Source organism: Silurus meridionalis, chromosome 21 (assembly GCF_014805685.1).
Source record: "Silurus meridionalis isolate SWU-2019-XX chromosome 21, ASM1480568v1, whole genome shotgun sequence".
Taxonomy (NCBI): Eukaryota; Metazoa; Chordata; class Actinopteri; order Siluriformes; family Siluridae; genus Silurus; species Silurus meridionalis.
This window is the reverse complement of record NC_060904.1, coordinates 10,326,591-10,346,907: the sequence shown is the minus strand read 5'-3', so window position 1 is coordinate 10,346,907 and position 20,317 is coordinate 10,326,591. Positions and strand designations below refer to the sequence as shown.

Sequence of the window (20,317 nt, the reverse complement as noted above, 5' to 3'; positions counted from 1 at the left end):
CTTATATAGAAGCGGGGTGTGTGTGAGTGTGTGTGTGCGCGTGTGCGTGTGCTTGTGTGTATCTCTCTCCCTTACTCTTTGTATTAAACTTTAACGAGCCGTACTTCGGCTTTTTATATATATATAAAAGACACCTGTCCATAACCTCAAACTGTCAGACTAAAACCTCCACTATGGCCAAGACAAAAGAGCTGTCAAAGGGCACCAGAAACAAAATTGTAGACCTGCACCAGGCTGCAAAGACTGAATCTGCAATTGGTAAGCTGCTTGGTGTGAAGAAATTAACTGTGGGAGCAATTATTAGAAAATAGAAGACATACAAGATCCCTGATAATCTCCCTCGATCTGGGGCTCCACGCAAGATCTCACCCCATGGGGTCAAAATTATCACAAGAACATGAGCAAAAATCCCAGAGCCACACAGGGGGACCTAGTGAATGACCTGCAGAGAGCTGGGACCAAAGTAACAAAGGCTACCATCAGTAACACACTACGCTGACAGAGACTCATATCCTGCAGTGCCAGACTTGTCCCCCTGCTTAAGCGAGTACATATCCGGGCCCATCTGAAGTTTGCTAGAGAGCATTTGGTTGATCCAGAAGAGGATTGGGAGAATGTCATATGGTCAGATGAAACCAAAATAGAACTTTTTGGTAAAAACTCAACTTGTAGTGTTTGGAGGAGAAAGAATGCTGAGATGCATCCAAAGAACACCATACCTACTGTGAAGCATTGGGGGTGAAAACATCATGCTATGGGGCTGTTTTTCTACCAAGGGACCAGGACGACTTATCCGTGTAAAGGAAAGAATTAATGGGGCCATGTATCGTGAGATTTTGAGTAAAAACCCCCTTCCATCAGCAAGGGCTGATGGAAGGAGGCTGGGTTTTTCAGCATGACAATGATCCCAAACACACCACCCAGGCAACAAAGGAGTGGCTTCGTAAGAAGCATTTCTAGGTGCTGCCCAGCAAAAGCTCCAAAACATCACTGCTCTAGAGGAGATCTGCAGGAAATAATGGGCCAAACTACCAGCAACAGTGTGTAAAAACCTTGTGGAGACTTACAGAAAATGTTTGATCTCTGTCATTGCCAACAAAGGGTATATAACAAAGTATTGAGATGAACTTTTGTTATCCACCATAATTGGCAAATAAATTCTTTAAAAATCAGACAATGTGATTTTCTGGATTTTTTTTCCTCATTTTGATTCTCATAGTTGAAGTGTACCTATGATGAAAAGTACAGGCCTCTCTCATCTTTTTAAGTGGGAGAACTTGCACAATTGGTGGCTGACTAAAAACTTTGTATATATAATTAAACTTGAAAACATACAAGATAATGCTAGAAGAAGAAACAAGGGTTAGCACAGTGTCACAGTGGCTACTCACTCTATACAAGAAATACGATTTGTAGTGCATTGTAAAATGTATATTTTGTTTTTACGACAGTCTGACGATGTTGATTATTTAGTGTTTGCTTCAAGAATCTCTCTTAAAAGGATAAAATCCTGACAATTCCATATATCAAGGGAATTAATTAATGAAGGTTGGAAGGAATGATGAAATTTGTTAAAGCATGCTGAAATAAGCATAACACATTTTCTGTGTAAAGCTGCTTTGAGACAATGTTAATTGTTAAAAGAGCTATACAAATAAAAATGAATTGAATTAAATATCTTTAGAAAATTTTATCTAGACATCTGTATTACCCAAATGAGGTCTAATAAATAAACTAACTATTTAATTTAAGTTGAGCATTTATTTAATTTATTCAATTTACATTTGTGCCAGTTTAATTGATTACTGAATTTTATGAGTATAATAAATTGTCTATTGCATTAATTTTATTTGTTTTATTTTATTTTCATATATATTTATAGCCCAATTTCCCCCGGTACCCTGTTGGCTAACAATGTCTGTGGCAGTCGTTGGTAACCCGGGCCTCGACCAATACGGTATGAATTTCTGATTCGTAATCCGCATATTGATTTGGCACGTTTTAAGATGGATGCCCTTCCTAACGCAACCCTCCCCATTTATCCGGGCTTGGGACCTGCACTTAGAGTGCACTGGCTTGTGCAACCCTAATTGCTGGGTTGCAAATGTTAATAATCATATACTCTGTTAATACAAATGATGAACAATTTTTGTTTTGGACTTCTTTCCCCTAACTGTACCAAAACGTACGTACCAAACTATGTATTTTGTGTATTCGGACCCTCTTAACTTTTTTCAGTTTTGTTATGTTGCAGCTTAATATTACATTTGTTCAGATGTAGATTTTTTTTCTCATGAATCTACAGTCAGTACCCCATCTTCAACAACACTTTGAAAATAAGCCTATTTCTTTTGATCATTGCTGAGAGGTTTCTACACCTTGACTAGGGTGGGCAATCTGTGGTAGTGGCCCCAACACCTAATCCAGTGTCACCTAAATATATTATCAGCATCACTGTAGTGCAATATAAATCCTTACACTGTTGCCCCTGTGATTTTTGTGTAAATGAATCCCCTGTGGGTGAAGTTAGATAAATAGATGAGATGATAAGAAGAAAAAGCACTTTGTATCCATACACCTTTGTGGGGATAAAATCCTTTCCAGTAATCCACTTTCTCCTTGTGGGAAAAAGTATGTAGGAAAACTTCTCAACAGTAAAGCTTAATTTAGACGAGTAACCAAAAATGACAACACAATGTTTTGTGCCCTGCAATATAGTTTATCTGTGACTGCAACCAAACTGGACTGTTGTCCTTTAAGGTATTTAACTTTTTATTATCTGGTTTAAATATTGGTTGTTAAATATTCTCAGGTAAGAATGTGAAGTTTAAAAGTACTTACTTTAGTTTATAATTGCTTTGTTTTTACAAACAAAGCAATTATTCTTTATATGGGCCCATTTGGGTCCCAAATAGGTGTTACAAATGGGTCCAAAGTGGGCTACATAAAGGACCCTTACGGGACCCACATGACTCAATCATGGGTCAACCCACAAATAGCCCCTTTATGGGGTTGTTGTGGGACCACAGTGGGTGAGATTTGGGTCCCATTTATTAATTTCATAATTGATTTCTGTGGGTGAACTTAATGTGCTACTATGGAAAATCCACTGTCAAACCATTTCAAACCTCAGTTACAATGTAAAACTGTGCCTGACCAAACAAATAACTAATATTAGTTGATTTTATGTGCTGCTCTTTGTTTGAAAGTACATGGTTGAGTATTGAACTGTGAAAAATAAATAACTTCAACTCAGAATGTGTAAATCACATTTAATTCAAAATAATTAAAGTAAACAAGAAACAGAAATAACAGAATTACTGAGTAAAATTGTTCACTGGTGGGTCTATGCAGATTCCTCGGCTGCACACCTACAAAACAGTAAAGAAATAGAAGACAGAAAAGGCAATTTAGTACATTTTAAAATACTACCATTCACAGCAGCATCCACAAAAACATGCATCAATATAATTAAGACGTATCGTAGACTCTGATCAGTGAATTGTTCCCACCTCTGCCTCGCACAGTAATAACTTATGCCGTGGGACCAGTCATGGAATCCAAAATTTATGAATGTAACAATTAAAATATCAACCTTGCGTCTGAACTTGACTCTTAAACGAATATTTGCCCATTGTCATTGATTCTGATCAGCTGAAAGATGTGAGTCACACTTAGGATCACGGTGGCCCAGAAAGATCAACGCACTGCAACTGAAGAAAACATTTGCAAATAGAAAAAACACCAGCAAATAAGGAAAACATCTTCATCAGTTAAACAACACAACAGTCCAAATCCTGCAAATCCTCACAACGCAACTAAATACAGAAACGTCCTGCAAATCCTCACAACACAACCAACTAATCTGCACTGGAAATAGCACAAACCACAAAATAAATGTTTCATGGGGACCCCAACAAGTGATGAACCCGGGACTGCTTGTTCAATGTCTATTGATCAGTGGTGTTGCTGATGATCTGAAAGGTGAGTTTTTATTTTAACATCCTGATCATGATTCCTTGGCTTTTCCAGTTAACATAATAACGTTTGCAGTTAATTGTGTATTTCATCAGATTATTTAGGATAATAATATCCAAAAGGCTAAGGAATCATAAACAAACAATGATAAAATAAACAAACAACACCACTGACGAATAGACATTGAACAATAAGAAGTCCCAGATGGGTTTGTCACTTGTTGTAGTCCCCTTGAAACATTTATTTTGTGATCTGTGCTATTTGGTTGTGTTGTCAAGATTTGCAGCGTGTTTAGTACTTGGTTGCATTGTGGGGGTTTGCAGCATATGTGTTGTCAAACTGATAACGTTGTTTTTTTTTTTTATTTGCTGGTGTGTTTTTTTTATATGCATGTGTTTCTTAAGTTGCAGCTCTTTGATCTCTCTCAGCCACCGTATAGGATGCCTTGAGGATAAGTAATTTATAAGATATTTTTTCATTTCAGGGTAGAGTATTCCCTTAATTAAACAGAGGCAAAAACAGTGATCGGGATAAAATATTAATATTTGTGCAGCCCAAGCTATAGGTTATATGACTTACACTTCTGGCTGTACTGCCCTCCGATCATGGTCCTGCTGGGCTCTCAAAGCACGGTTGCCTTCTCTGTGTCTTGCATTTGTGAAACATTTACCAAGCGCTGTCTCCAGCTCTTTCTTAATGACAGTTTTCAGCAAAGGGTTCTGCATCAGGCTACCTGTAAAGCAAAAAAAATAATATAAAGTAGAGCATGCTACCGCATCAGCCAGGGCACAACCCATTATTTGTATGTATAAAGCATGCAAGTTATATGAGCATAAGACTTTAAACAAAGGCCAAATAAAATTTTGTTCCCTTTGCAAAACCGAAATGTCATACCAGGCAGCACAACTGCGATGCACAAGCACCTCAGAAGAAAACATCCTGGTGCTCTCCGACCTCAAAAGGACGAGCCATCTTTGTAAGTATTTATTATTACACTTAGTTTTGGGAGTAATTGTTGTGTTTTTACCTGCTGTGTTTTTGTCAAGAATTAATTAATATATGCTAGGTGATAATGGTATGCTAATCGCTAACGGTATAAACTGTAAACATATACTGTATAGGTTACTTTGGTGACAATAAAGCAAACTTTAACTTTTAATTTACATTTATTGGTTGTTGAAAGTTGTTTATGCATATAGTCTTAAAATTTACTACTAGACTTTCATTAACAGTTCGCTGTAATCTAGTAGTGTACGTGAACATATAGATAAATAGGCTACTAGTGCATTTTTGTTTACTTTTGGCACAAGCCAATTAAATAAAACTTAATCACAAGTACATGATTAATAACAAATTATCTCATTAGTTAAAAAAAGTTTAAAATGCTTTCTGTATTTTATAATAAAATGACAAATTCACTACACTTTCTGAAATACAATTAATATTGTAATCAAAGTAATTAAACATTGTAATTAATCACATTCAGTTCATTTAAAAATATGTAGATTTACTACCCTCTTTAAAATACAGTACAGTTTATATATTGTTAGCATTCATAGATTTCATGTTTAAATTGGTTCCTAATGTTAATTATTCTGTTTGTTTTTTCTCAGGAAGAGGCAAAGCTGTGTACAAGATTTCTTTCATAAAAAGGATGTCACTGTTTGCTCGACCCAAATGGCCTTACACTTCATGAATTTTTGCACAGTGTTGAGCAGTGCTTTTGTTGAATTTATATGGCATTATTCGTGCCTGATGCCTGATGAAGTGTTGTTTACATTTTATTTTTGGCACTTTATTTTTGTATACTGTAAAAACACTGAAGTATTTTTTGGAAAAAATGTAATAAAAGTAAAAATATTATATTAGAAGTTGTACATATTATTTTTTGTAAAGTTATCCAAAGGATTAATTAGCTAATAAAAAAAGAACAGTAGATTAAGCAAAAAATAAAAATAATCGTTAGAGTATTCGACTAATCGAAAAAAATATATATATAATCGTTAGATTAGTCGACAGTATACATTAAATAAAAGCAACAGTAAAATGTGATTAATTTAAAACAAAACCTAATTTCTTACCGTGAAAAAGATGTCAGGTTATCCAGGTCAGGTCAGGTGCTCCTGTGATAGTGAGTGATGACCGTTTCTACAGAATGAGAATGCGGGAGACACAGGAGCCAATGGGAGACTCTGTGAGCTGCACAACCGATTCTTTATTTTTTATTTTTTAAACTAAAGGTCATACTATGCTATTGTTACTATATAATTTTTTTGTTAATCTATTAAGCTTATAAAACACGCAAAAACCTGGACATGTTGGCTGGGAAGATGTCACTTCCTTTCAGCTTTTCCCGGTTCTATATGAAAATAAGGAGACAGTTTTCTCTAATTTTCATTGATTCCACTATTAAGCATCATAGAGGCAATATCGTAAGGTGATTTCCAGTGTTGTGAAGTAACGCGTTACTTTTTACAGTAACTAATACTGTAACGCGTTACTTCAAAAAATAAAGTAACTTCGTTACCGTTACCGTATGCTGCGTTTCCCGTTACTTTTTTAATTCATTAATTTCGGCTGAAGTGTAGACTACAGCCTAACCTGCTTACACCAGCGTCGCATTGTAGGATTGGTGGATAAACCACTGTAAACAGGAAGAAGACACACTGTAGGATTGGTGGATTACCCTCTGTAGACACGAAGAAGACGCGCTGTGGGCGTGTCTCCGTTTATTCAGGTCTGTGTGGCAGTAATGGCGAGTCGAGGCGAAAGCAAGACGAGTTTCTCAAAGTGGAAATATGCTCATTATTTCACTTTAGTTAAGTATAAAAACAAAAACTATTAAGTCAAATGTAAGCTGTGTCTTTCTGGTTCGAAGCTCGTATCTACTGCGATAAACAGCATCTCCAATCTGTTGAAGGTCCTTCAGGAATTCAATGCTAGAAGCTAACCCGGTGTTCTGTTCTACATTGTTGATAGTTTTCATACTTCAGCTGTGAAAGGAACATTTTTAAGAGCTCAACACAACAGCAGAAGCCACTTTAGTTTTTGATTGTGAATATATTATTCAGCTTGTTTTGTTATTTATTACAGAAATCCTAATGATATATTCAGTTTGTGCTGGTCTGACTTAAATAAAATAGTGTTTAAAATGTACTTTGTGTTTAAGTCAGTTTTGTGTTTGTATAGACCATAACACATAAAAGGGCATTAATGGGAACATTAAAGAAGGTTCTTTAAAAAAGTAACTAAAAAGTTACTTTTAACAGTAACGCATTACTTTTTGGTGTAAGTAATCAACAAAGTAACTAAGTTACTTTTTGAATGAAGTAACGAGTAACTGTAACTACTATTTTTTAGTAACTAGCACAACACTGGTGATTTCTATCACAATAGATGTGTTAAAAAATATATATTGGTAATTATACTGTGTACAAGGTATCAGCAATGCTAATAATCTATATCTATATCTATATCATACAAACCCTCTCTGAACAGGAGAATGTGCTAGAAGACACATTTAAATTTATAATTGAAATATATTCATTATTCATATTTACCAAATTAATGGTTGTTACACGGAGACTCCGAGTACAACCAATATGACAATTAAATAATCTGATCTTTATTAATGACATTGAAGTCCTTAAAAACTTTAAACAAGCAACATTATGCTGATGGAAATTAAATTATGCTAAATCATTAATGACATTTACTTAAGCCTTACACCCACGTTATTAACTTGTGCAAATATTCATCAGTAAAGGATGCCATAGATATATATGCATATGAAACTGGAACGATATACAAATACTAAAATTGGAACGATACAGCGAAGATTAGCCTGGCCCCTGTATGCGCAAGGATGATACACAAAATCGTGACCACTTGAACAATTCTTACGATCACCGGTGGATGGAGGCAACGCTGCACACAACCTAACAAAACCTTTACCTGATCTTAAATACATAGTCACACGTGTGTTTTCCACAGCTACAGGCAAGTTATCTTTGTCTTCAATATATAAGACAAATCACAAGAAAAAGAAGTCGGGATCACGAAAATACAAAAAAAAGAAATATATATATATATATATATATATATATATATATATATATATATATATATATATATTAAATATATATATTTTTTCTTTTTTTTTTTTTTTGTATTTTTTTTTTTTTTGTATTTTCGTGATCCCGACTTGTTTTTCTTGTGATCTAGACATAAATATTGCTTCATTCATGATGCTGCGGTGATCCTGCCCCAAGAATATGCTCTTAGGCCGAATACACAGAGGAATTAAGTTCTGATCACGTGGAATGTTCTAGAGCCAGCATAATATAATAATATTTATTTAATTCATATATTAATATTTACAATGTAATGTTTTATCAACTTTAAATTAATATGAAATATGTTTATTTGTTATATATACACATATTACTATCTCCCAAGTATCTATACTCTGTAGTTTTTTAATGCAAATGTCCATATATAAATATTGATATATTTACAGTGTGTGGAAAAATATGTTCAGAAGCTTAAGATATTTCTCAACATTTTTAGAGTAGCAAATTTGCTACCCTGAACACCTTTTATATAGTTTTTTCGCATCTTGATTTAATCTTTTTATATCGCGATGAAAAAACAACGATGCAATACATTGAAGATTTTAACGCAGCTTATTATTATAAATATTTGTGATCAGCAACATTTGAACAATTTACATTTTTAAACCGATTTTAAATAAAATCTCTACTTGCTTAAATAATATATAAAATAATATTGTATACAAATAGAATGAATCCAATTAATACCTTAAACTTTTTGATTATATTGAGTCTTCTTCTCCTCCTTCTTCTTCTTCTTCTTTCTTCTTCTTCGGCCTCTCCCATTAGGGATCGCCACAGCGGATCATCTGTGTCCATACCCCTTCTGTCCTCTACATCTGCCTCTTTCAACCCAACTTTTGAATAAATTAAGCAATAAATTAAATTGGCACAAATTATATCGATTACATAATTTACAAATGGAAAAATTTTAATAAATAGTTTACATAAGTTAGACCCATTTGGGTAATACATGTGTGTATGTAAGTGTGTGTGCCTTTTACATTTAAATGTAATTTTTTTTAAGAGATCTGATCTACTTACTCCATACTTTAACAAATGTCTTCAGTTCTTTTATCCTTCATTCATTCACTCCCTTGATATGCGCAATTGACAGGATTTTCTCCTTTTAAAAGAAATTCTTGAAGGACATAAAAGCGCTAAAGAATCAATAGCGCTATGTTAGATAACCAGTATTTGGTTTGCATGGGCAAAACTAATTTTATTTCCTCTATGGTGTGAGTAGCCACAGTATTCCCCTAGCACTTTTGAGTATAATTTCAAGTAAAAACACACACACACACACACACACACACACATATATATATATATATATATATATATATATATATATATATATATATATATATATATATATATATATATATATATATATATATATATTTTTTTTTTCTTTTTTTTTTTCTTAAATGCTCAAAGTAAGAGGTGGAGACTGTACAAACTTGTGGTCCGCCACTTAATACTTTTCCTGTTCTATCTCCAGGAAGATGCAGCTCTACCTCTGCCATGATAATCTATACTTTATGTGACTCTCAGGACTCGCCTCAGTCTCTGTATGTTCATGTAGCAGGAGTGGTGCTGAGACAATGCGATTAAGAAACAGTTTTGCTAGAAGAAATCAATCTGCGTATAAAATATCGGTCACTTTCTAAATAACAAAACTATAGCGCATATACTAGCAAATTTGTTTTAATAATTTTTTTACCAATGCAAATATGTAAAAAATGATCTTTACATATTAACTTTTTTTATATAGCTCTGACCAGGGTTGGGCAAAGAAGCATCAAAATGAATTCCAAAATTAAACACCAAATACCTTAACTTAGCAAACTAAACTACAAAATGCAGCAGCCATACCATATATCAAAATGAATTACTTAATTTTTGTATTGTAAAAATACTTTTACAAGGGAGCATGAAATTTATTTCTAAAACCTTTCAATCAATTGGCCTATTTGATCTGTTCCCTCACCATTACCCAGATTTAGTTGATTAAGTAAACAATATTTGATAGCAACAGCTTTTCTCTGGCCATTCTCTAGTCATGCTGACATGCAGACAGGCAACCAGTTAGATCCAATATTCACATACATAATCCCTGTGATCTCCCAGATGAAGATTAGTTTTAAAGCAGCCCACAGTTTGCAAATAAATCATGATTGTATCCTAATTTAGTTATTATAGACTTCATACAAAGTAGTTGAAAGTATTTTTATACTACAAAAATAGAAAACACTAAAGAATTTTTGTACTGCATATGAAGCCATTTTCATTAACCCTATCAAACATAACCCCTATAAACCATTGCATTGCATACAAAATAATAAGTTTGTAATTAATATTTTCCATATGTCCTTTTTGTTCTATTGTATTGATTAATGTACAGATACTATATGGACAATAGTTTCTGTACATTTGACCATAAGATTTGGTCTCTATATTTATTATTTTTATTTTTATCCATTATTACAGTGGTGGCTGCAGTGAAATAAATAATTATTGGGTTTTTTTTTTGTTGTTTATGGCATTGACTCCAGCTGTGGTGTCATCATGATTTCATTAATAGATGGAGTGATTCAGGCAGGAAACCACGGAAGGCCTAGATGTGGAATGCACAGCCCACCACTGATATACAATACCACTGATATACACTTTAAGATAAAGCAGATTTTAAGTTTTAATGGAAGGGGGAAAAATGCTTTTATGCTACAAATGCATTTGAATCCATTCTAGTAGAAATAGCACCTGCAACTTTCAAAGAGGCTTTTAATATTTTCTATTAAGATTTTCTATTTCTAGAAACTTCAGACACAATTTGAAGTACTTTAAACCAACACAACCAGTCAACAAACACAAATGCATTCTGTTTTTCAAATCCTCTTGTAGCACTTTAGTGCTCTTTTTTTTTTTTTTTTTTTACCAGTGGTAAAAATGTGACTGGGATAAAGCAAGGTTTAAAAGAGGGTGCACAGGTGCACATAGAATTCAAGCACCATTGTTAACCCCCCTCCGACCCACACGTGCACACACACACAAACAGGAAGAGGTGTTCATTTGGGTAATAAAATTAATAAATGTTGATAGAAGTGATAGTAAATGAGAAGTGTTGATATAAAATTCCATAGAAATATAAAATTTCTAAAAATGAAACTTCATCTAATTGAGAAAATAACTTGTGTTATAAAATAATAATGTTTGTCTATCAAATATTCACCTGATGCCTGCAAGGATCCTTATAACTAAACAAGAAATTAAGACAGAGTGAAGCAAAAAAATAATGACACTGTGTTTACATAAACTGACGGCAAGGCATCAATCATAGAGAAGTTAAGCATGATTTAGTTTGCACTGGATTTCATTAAACATCGGTGAGAAGGAAGAACATCCTGCAGCTGGCCGGATTTGATTTCATACGGGTGCTTTTCATTCTTTCACATCTATTTCATATTTCGACAAAAGAGGCCACACACAAAATGTGGCATGAAAATCACAGTCACAGAAGTTCTTTTTTTTTTTTTTTACCATCTCACCATAGTGACTTATTTATAAAACTTAATATTAGTCTATTTTTCATACATATTCCATACAAATTTGTAATTGTAATTAACAAATACATTTCACATTTAAATTTATTATTAACAGATTTTAACAGATATAAACTGCCAACCAAACGCTCGTTTACTTCAACCTGGAAAAGACGGTTGTTGACCTGCATGACTTTCAGGCACCGGTGCAGAAATATTTCCAGCACAGCAAACAGCATTAAGGTTGAGCTCAAAGTTAGGCAGTCTTCAAGCTTGGAGTGTCCCACGTTTGTTGCATAAACAGAGCTGTGGGCTGAGTTTGCTGTTTTATTGTGGACACCACATTTAAATTCGTCTTAATTCTCAATACATCTCCAGTGTGATCTATTGCATTTTAATACTTTATTGACTCCTTTAATTTTTTTATTTCTATTTACAAAAGAACGTGAGGCTTACTGAATTATTAAATATATTTAGAAACCAAACATCCATGTCTATTCATTTCCAAAGAGTAATTCAACTATGTGCACATAATTTAAAAAAACTTCACTATAACCTATAAGCCATAAGGCTTCCTCGAAACTAGCCATCTGTCTATTCAGAAAAATATTTCAACAGTAATGGTACATAATCCAGAGACGAGCATTAGTAATGGCATTGTTTGTACTCCAAGCTCACATCACTTTCTGTTCGCTGAAACATGTTGCTTTAACTCACATACACCTGACCTTGAATTTAGGCAAAAACTCAAGCAAAGAAAGGAAATGTGTTTTTAAGGTGCAGTGCTAGTTGTAGGCAGATTGATTGCTGTTTATTTCAGTCAGAGATAAACACCTGATATTTGCTTTATTAACAATGGACTTCCTTTTCAGGGTTCAATGACAGATACCTCACACCCTCCAGCTCTTAGACATTGAGTTGTGTCTGAAAGCACACACCAGAAACACCCAATGGCCCCATGTGACACTTATCTCAAAACTGGAACTCTAACACAGAAACATCTTCTTATTAGTTTTTCCCAGCATAAGCACTTTGGCTTTATGTATTTGTAAAACTGGTTAGTGAGAGAGAGAGAAAGAGAGGGAGGGAGAGGGAGAGAAAGAGAGAAAGCTGACCTTGTAAAGAACAAGGGCTTGAATCAGCACTTAGTCAGCACCACTTCATTGTTTAATAAACATAAATAATTATTTTAAATCATGACCTTGGAATTATAAATATTTTCTCTAACTTATTTTTCCACAGAACAGTAGGTAAAAAAGTTGTGAAAAAAGAGTAATAGTTTATACAAATAATTTGCTTTAATCTTATTAAAAGTTAACTTCCCATTTTACAGCTTCTCTGGGCATGACATTTTTCAACAAAAAACTTACAAGGGAGAAGGCCAAGAGTCCATCAACATTATGGGACCTATCTTTCAGAAATATATTTCAAGTACTTTCATATGAACACAATCACTCATATTCTTTACATTTCTTGGCTGTTGGGTAGCATGGGTAGACAGAAGCCTTTTTTTAATTATAAAAAGGGCTGTGTTTCTTTAGCCATAACTGGAGCTTTATCAAGGTAGAGGGAATCACGATCAGCTATAAATTCCCATCCTTTTTAGTACAAAACCTCCTGGTGCCTGCTAGTGATTTGAACATGAATCAACAAAGGAATGTCTAAGCTAAGCTAAAGAAGATAATTGTTTTAAAATGACCTAGCTAGAGCACAAACCTGACAAAAAGTCTTGGGTGACTTAAAGTGGGCTGTGTACATGAGATATTCTAGTTTTATATATCTAGAATTTTTTCAAAAAGAATTGGAAAATACTGTCAAGTAAGGATGCCCTTACTAGTGTGCACACTTATGCAACCAAGTTATTATTTTATTTTTTTTCTACAATGTTTTTGATTGTTTTGAATTTGATTTCAATAAACATTAATCTGTGATTTAAACAAGGGTGTGCATCCTCCTCTGCATTACTGTCAGCTTTAAACTGTTGCTGTCATTAATCAAACAATGGTGATCATTCTTTTAACAAAACGCACACAACATCCAGGTGTGCCTGAGCATAGAGTTTTTACTGTCTGTCTTGTGCATGTGTGTTTATAGTGTGCATCAAATTACAAAGGTCAGAATTAGGTGCCGTTGCCTCAACTCAACACTGTGCAGTCTGCGTTAAATGCTTTCTCCTGTCTGTTTGTGTTGGGCAGCTTGTGCTTGTTGTCTGTCTTTCCCCTTCATTACTCCTCCATTTCAAACACTCAGCACAAGGCTGCCTTGGGGTCACAGCAGTCTACAAACAGTGAAAGCTGCTGAAGGTCATTGGAGTACGTTAATCCCTCAATACATTGCAGATCAGTGTGATAGGCCAGAAAAGTGCAAGTATAGTATCAGTCATTTGATTTGCCACAAATTTCATCAAATGTAAATATATATCAATATATACAGTGAATACACACACACACACACACACACACACACACACACACACACACACACACAGTACTGTTCCGAACAAGCTGGGATAGGCAAAGAAAAGATTTCACTGTGCTGTAATGTATATGTGACAAATAAAGGCTATTCTATTCATATTCTACTGTGAAAGTTTTAGGCAGTTGTGAAAAAATGCTGTAAAGTGATAATGCTTTAAATAATAAGTGTTCATTTATTTTGATCAAATAAAATTAAAAAGTAAATGAAAAAATTAGAAATCTAAATATCAATATTTGTACACTTTGTACACTACACTTTGGCTTTCAATCCTTACAATTGCACATTTGGACACTTGTGCAAATCAAGGATTTTGTAGGATTACTGTCATGTCTCTGATTAACCATTTATACTAAGCAGATTCTAATTAGGGTTTTGTGAAGTTTATGAATGCAGATTTGATCTGGTGATTTTGAAATAGCAAATAATAGTAAATGCCTGAGAATGAGAAAGAGAATGCCTGTAGTGTGCAAAGCTGTCTTCAAAGCAAAAGGTGACTACTTCACAGAACCGAATATATATATATATATATATATATATATATATATATATATATATATATATATATATATATATACACACGTATATATATATACAGTATCTCACAAATGTGAGTACACCCCTCACATTTCAGCAACCATTTTAGTAGATCTAAAGTGACAATACAATACAAAGGAAACTTTACTTATATTTTAGAGAAGTCAATGTGCAGCTTGAATAGCAGTATATAACTCAAAATACAGCCATCATTGTTCAAATAGATCAAATTGACCTGACAAAACTTGTCTGACCTAAACCCCATGGAGATTCTATGGGGTATTGTAAAGAGGAAGATATGAGACACCAGACCCAACAACGTAGAAATGCGGAAGGCCATTATCAGAGCCACCTGGGCTTCCATAACACGTCAGCAGCATCACAGACTGATTGCCTCGCATGCCACTGCAGTAATTCATGCAAAGGGAGTCCCGACCGTGTATTGAGTATGTTCATACTTTTCAGTAGTCCAACATTTCTCTGTACATTTAAAAAAAAAAAAATTATATTCTGAGATACTGAATTTGGGGGTTTCATTAGCTGTAATATATAATCATCAAAATTAAAAGAAATAAACATTTGAAGTGATGAATCTATATGAGTTTCACTTTTTGTTTTGAATTACTCAAATAAATCAACTTTTTAATGATATTCTAATTTATTGAGGTGTGTGTGTGTGTGTGTGTGTGTGTGTGTGTGTGTGTGTGTGTGTGTGTGTGTGTGTGTGTGTGTGTGTGTGTGATGTATTCAAATAATGTGGATCTTCTGGAGAACAGTAAAGCTACGATACTGTGGTAATCAAACTTTTAGACCGACAAGCAGCTTTTACTAGTGTTACTAACAAATCCAAAAACAAAATAACATATCTGAAAGCAAATTAACAAATCCAAAAACAAAACAACAAATGCAAAATCAAATTAACAAATCCAAAAACAAAATAACAAATTGGAAAACACAACGACAATTCAGACAAACCGGATAAGGTATGTATAGTTTGTGAATGGAACACTTACCAATCATTGGACAAGACACCTGCCATTCAAGATATCCAGGAAGTACAACGGTCACACATATATTTAGGGGAAGAGTGAAAAAATAGATAAATAAATAAAAATAATAATAATTATAATAAAATTTAATTAAAAAAGGATTAAAAACAGGGTTATGGTTTATTCTGCAAATCATATTTTTCTATAAAGGACAAAAGATTCATTGCATTTTTCTTTTTAATCACTTTAAGGGCTTCTGTGAAATAAATAAACTCATTATAAAATGCAAAAAACGTTGGTTTCACTTTCAAGTATTTCAATTTGTGTATATAAAATTTTCCTATCAGAAGTATATTAATAACATTTGTTATTGTTCATTACAAGATAATGTCCTTCACAGTGAAATTTCTTAAATGGTAAACCTTTGGGTAAAGCCAATTATGGATATCAGTCCATAAACCGTCTGAAGTACAACAGTCTGTGGCAGGAGAAAGTTGAAACGTATGTGTTAAAGTGTACTTACTAATCTTTATGTCATAATATACTGCAGCATCTCCAACATCACTGCATATGAGTGTCCTTCCTCACAGTAGCTTTGAATTAATCCCATTTTCTCCTTGCTTATGTTTACTTCTGTTATTTTCTTATATTTAAAGGTGCACTAATCTAAATAAAAAATAGTTTAAAGTAAATGGAGAACATTACACATGTACAAGAAACAAAGTTATAAGATTTCATACTTCCTGAATATTTTGAATGACGGATGTATCTTCCAATGATCGTTAAGTGTTCCATTCACAAACTATACCTACCTTTTCCGGTTTGTCTGAATTGTCGTGTTTTCAGATTTGTTAATTTGTTTTTGAATTTGTTATTTTGTTTTTGGATTTGTTATTTTGTTTTTGCATTGGTTATTTTGTTTTCGGATTTGTTAGTGTTTTCTGATTTGTTCATTTGTTTTCCGATTTGATAATGTGTTTTGCACTTCTCGGCCACTGTAGAAAATTACATTTTTTGGAAGTTAAAGTGTGTATGGGGTCTTGAAACAAAATAAACAAAATTTTAAAAAAGATTAGCATTTAAAAATGTGATTTTTTTTGTATCATAATTGATACATTGCGCATTTATGGCAATTTACTGATCACAACAATGTATACTGATTATTGAATTGGGAATGTCCACTCCTACTCATCATCATTCTTGTTTTTCCCCTAACTGCAAGTCAATTGAAATGCCATTCATAAGCATGCCGATGACATTTTCAACACTATTTTTTTGACATCTGAAAATACATACAAAAAATATAATGTTTGTGTATTCTGAATTTCTGAATTAGTAAATATAACATAGATTATGATACGATTGTTTTTACTAAAAAGACAAACTTTATCAAGCTACAACATTAGATTGAATGTACAAAAATCAAATAAATATTTAATTTGCACTAGTCCAAACAAGTGAAAAATTAAATATTGGGGATTTTTGTACATCAGTTAAAAATGTAAATCAGTTAAAAATGATTTTAAGAGGACATTTTAATTTTTAATTAGTTTGATAAATACTAAAAACTTATAATTTATTTGTATTGTATTTTGTATTTGTCATTGTGGCAGTAATAATCCAGATTGCATCATGAAATGCAGTACATTGATGACTAAGCTAAATTACCTCATATACCTGTGGTATCATACAGTGGTGTGAAAAAGTGTTTGCCCCTTCCTGATTTCTTAATTTTTGCATGTTTGTCACACTTTAATGTTTCAGATCATTATACTCATTTAAATATTAGTAAAAGATAACACAAGTGAACACAACATGCAGTTTTTAAATGAAGGTTTTTATTATTAAATGAAAACAAAATCCAAAACTACATAGCCACTCCTGGGAAGGTTCACCACTGTTCCATGTTTTTGCCATTTGTGAATAATGTCTCTCACTGTGGTTCGCTGGAGTCCCAAAGCATTAGAAATGGCTTTATAACCTTTTGAAGACTGATAAATCTTAATGACTTTCTTTCTCTTTTTTTCAGAATTTCTTTGGATCTTGGCATGATGTCTAGCTTTTGATCTACTTCACTTTGTCAGGCAGGTCCTATTTAAGAGATTTCTTGATTGCGAACAATTGTGGCAGTAATCAGGCCTGGGTGTGGCTAGAGAAATTAAACTCAGGTGTGATAAACCACAGTTGTAACAGGGGCAAACACTTTTTCGCACAGGGTCATGTAGTTTCGGATTTTTTTTCCCCCTTAATAATAAAAACCTCTATTTAAAAACTGCATGATCCGAAACATTAAAGTGTGACAAACATGCAAAAAAATAAGAAATCAGGAAGAGGCTAACACTTTTTCACAACACTGTATTTGATATCATATTTTCAACATGATTTTACTATAACATTCTTTAAAAAATATAACTTAATTATTAGTTGCTTTAAAAAAAGTACATATTCATGTTAAAAAATCAGTAACAACATAAAATTTATTTTTACCGCAACATTTTCAAAATCTGTCCCTGTAAAAAACTAGCAAGTCAATTTATGTAGGCAGCCATATTGGAAAAACCTGCCTAAAGCCTGCTATTGACTGTAGAGCACAGATAACTGCAATGGGGGACATTATAGGGTTAAAAGGATCAAGCATATTGTATGTATTCTACATTTTATATGTCTCTATTGGCCAGGTTTACAGGCCACTTTCATCAGTGCAGAAAGCAAGATTCATGTGATATCATGTGAAATGTTTATCATACAATCAGGCATAAAATCACAGCAGACTCATCAAAGGCCTGGAGGGCCCTCATCTGTGCAATCAGCTATCTACCAGCAGAACACCAGAAGGGGAACTGTATAAATCCCTAGCCAGACAAATAGATTATTATAAGATGGACACTTTACAATTATTGGTTTAGCTTCTGATTAGGGTTTTGTGGAGTTTATAAATGCATTTTTTATGAATCAAGATTTGAACTGTTGATTTTGAAATGCTATTTTAAAGAAGAAGAAATAATAGTAAATTCTTGTTATACCATTAAATTATGCTTGTGCATGTGCATTAAATTATATGTTTAGAAACTGATTAGTAAACTCGGATTACTTTAGATTCATATTGATCGGGGTAGTGATGGTACTTGCAAAGACTGAAGATGCTAAAATGTAGTTACCTTGAGCACCCATTATGGAGTAAATTGAAAATACTTTAATCAATGCAAAATAAATGATTCATTGAAAAATACAAAATTAATTTTTCATACAAGGGCATTTGTTGGTTTACGTCTGCAAAATATAGCCAAATGTTTGTGGATAGATAAGCATCACACCCATCTTCACATTAGGGCTGCATTTATGTTTTAGTTTGAAATTATGTAAAATTTTGAAAACTTTCTGTTGTTTCTTTGGCCTGTATCTATAGAAGTCGAGTTATCGAGTTTTTTTCTCTGACTGTTAGACAGAGCTCTTTCCAGGGATTGGAGATATATGCTCTGCGATTTTATTGATTGTAGCCTATTTCATTTTCAAAGTATAAAGATTTCTGGCACTACAGAGGGGGTGACTCTGCCCGATTGGCTGAAAACAAGTCGGAACTGTGAGAAAAAAGTCAGCATTGCAAGAAATAGTTAGAATTTGTGAGAAATTCCATATAAATGTTCTCCTCCCAATAATTTGCCTTGCTTATTTTTTATAATCGAATTACTTAAGTTATTCCAGGAATTGTTTCATACAAGCACAAAACTGGCAATAATTTTGAGGATGGATTTGGACTGTAATTAATATCAACCATCTACTACAATGGCTCAGGACCACAGGTTGCTTGAGCAGTTCTGTATGTAAACACCTCTTACTAAATAGCACATCAACAATGATTGAACTGTAATCAAAGGACATTCAGGGCCACCTAAATGAGGGTGAGTTCCTCTTAAGGTTTATTCAAGGTTTTTTTTCTATGCCACATTTGCCACTGACCTATTAATTGGGGATAAACTTAACTTTATAAAAATAAACTTAAAGGCACTAAATTTATAAATATTCCTTAGAACCTCTTCATTTCTGTATCTCTTTATATCTGAGACAATGTCCATTGTTAAAAGTGCTATAAAAAATAAAAATTCTTTGTATGCTGTAACATTACAAATTCTTTTCACTGGAACTAAGAAGACCAAAGATTTACACAATGATAGTGTCCTTGGTTTAGCCAGGGTGGAGTGGAAGAACACATGGCCTGCCTCGACCCCACTGAGCAATGTTAGAAAGAAATGTCATGTTCTCCAGGTATTTTCTTCTAACTTGACATTAATGCTCTTGTGGTTGTATCTGTATATACTCACAGACATAATCTCAAAAACTAATAGAAAACTTCCCAGAAGAGTGAAGGTTATAATGGTAAAGAAGAACTAAACCTGGAGCGGGACTTGGAATGTTCAAAAAAGAACAAAAAAGTGTAATGTTCATGCACACAATCTTGAGTAGGGTCAAGGATAAACAAAATGAAAATTTGCTGTTAACGTGATAGAGTGGTGAATAAAAGCAACATTTAATACAGTAAAATAAACACTGTCTAAACATATTTTTGATTTCCATATTTTTTATTTCCTTTCAATTTGATAAAAAATAATGTGTCTGTGTAATCAGTTCTGATAGTAACAAAAATCAGAGTTGTCCCTAAGCCACTCCTATGTTGTTTTGGCTG

The 20,317-nt window shown here is 33.4% G+C and overlaps 1 long non-coding RNA gene and 1 pseudogene across 3 annotated transcripts; one reads left to right on the top strand and one right to left on the bottom strand.

Annotated features, from left to right (window-relative positions):
* Positions 1-3,320: 3,320 nt before the first annotated feature.
* LOC124375449 lies at positions 3,321-8,875 on the bottom strand. Of its 3 annotated transcripts, none has more exons than XR_006923689.1 (5): positions 8,799-8,875; positions 6,288-6,337; positions 6,060-6,126; positions 4,558-4,711; positions 3,321-3,371 (listed from the first exon to the last, which is right to left on the bottom strand). It is a non-coding gene; the product is annotated as an uncharacterized LOC124375449 (long non-coding RNA). The 3 variants fall into 3 exon arrangements; XR_006923687.1 differs by lacking the exon at positions 8,799-8,875 and adding an exon at positions 6,512-6,573; XR_006923688.1 differs by lacking the exon at positions 8,799-8,875 and adding an exon at positions 6,506-6,561.
* LOC124375671 lies at positions 7,763-7,878 on the top strand (annotated as a pseudogene).
* Positions 8,876-20,317: the final 11,442 nt, after the last annotated feature.